This window comes from Penaeus monodon, chromosome 19 (genome assembly GCF_015228065.2).
Source record: "Penaeus monodon isolate SGIC_2016 chromosome 19, NSTDA_Pmon_1, whole genome shotgun sequence".
Lineage (NCBI taxonomy): Eukaryota > Metazoa > Arthropoda > Malacostraca > Decapoda > Penaeidae > Penaeus > Penaeus monodon.
Genome location: NC_051404.1, coordinates 6,506,701 through 6,506,931, shown reverse-complemented (window position 1 = coordinate 6,506,931; position 231 = coordinate 6,506,701). Strand labels below are relative to the sequence as shown.

Below are 231 nucleotides of genomic sequence, written 5' to 3'. Positions count from 1 at the left end.
ATCCAGGACGTTAATGTCAACAGGATTGATTTAATTCTCGTCGAAGTCTGCTTTTTTTTCCAACAGCTCCGGAGAAATCTCTCTCTAGCTCATATTCAATTTTATCTTTCTGTCCGCTTAACTGTTCATTATCATTCCCTTTTAAGAGAACGGAATTATACATCCTCCAGCCATCATCAGCGACCTGGCTACGCGGCCTGAGAAAGAGCGAGCGTGTTAAAGGGACTTTGT

The 231-nt window shown here is 42.4% G+C and overlaps 1 protein-coding gene across 1 annotated transcript in view; it reads right to left on the bottom strand.

Annotated features, from left to right (window-relative positions):
* Nucleotides 1-231, bottom strand: part of LOC119585321 (organic cation transporter protein-like) — a 46,543-nt gene that overhangs the window by 1,245 nt on the left and 45,067 nt on the right. The window lies entirely within an intron of this gene.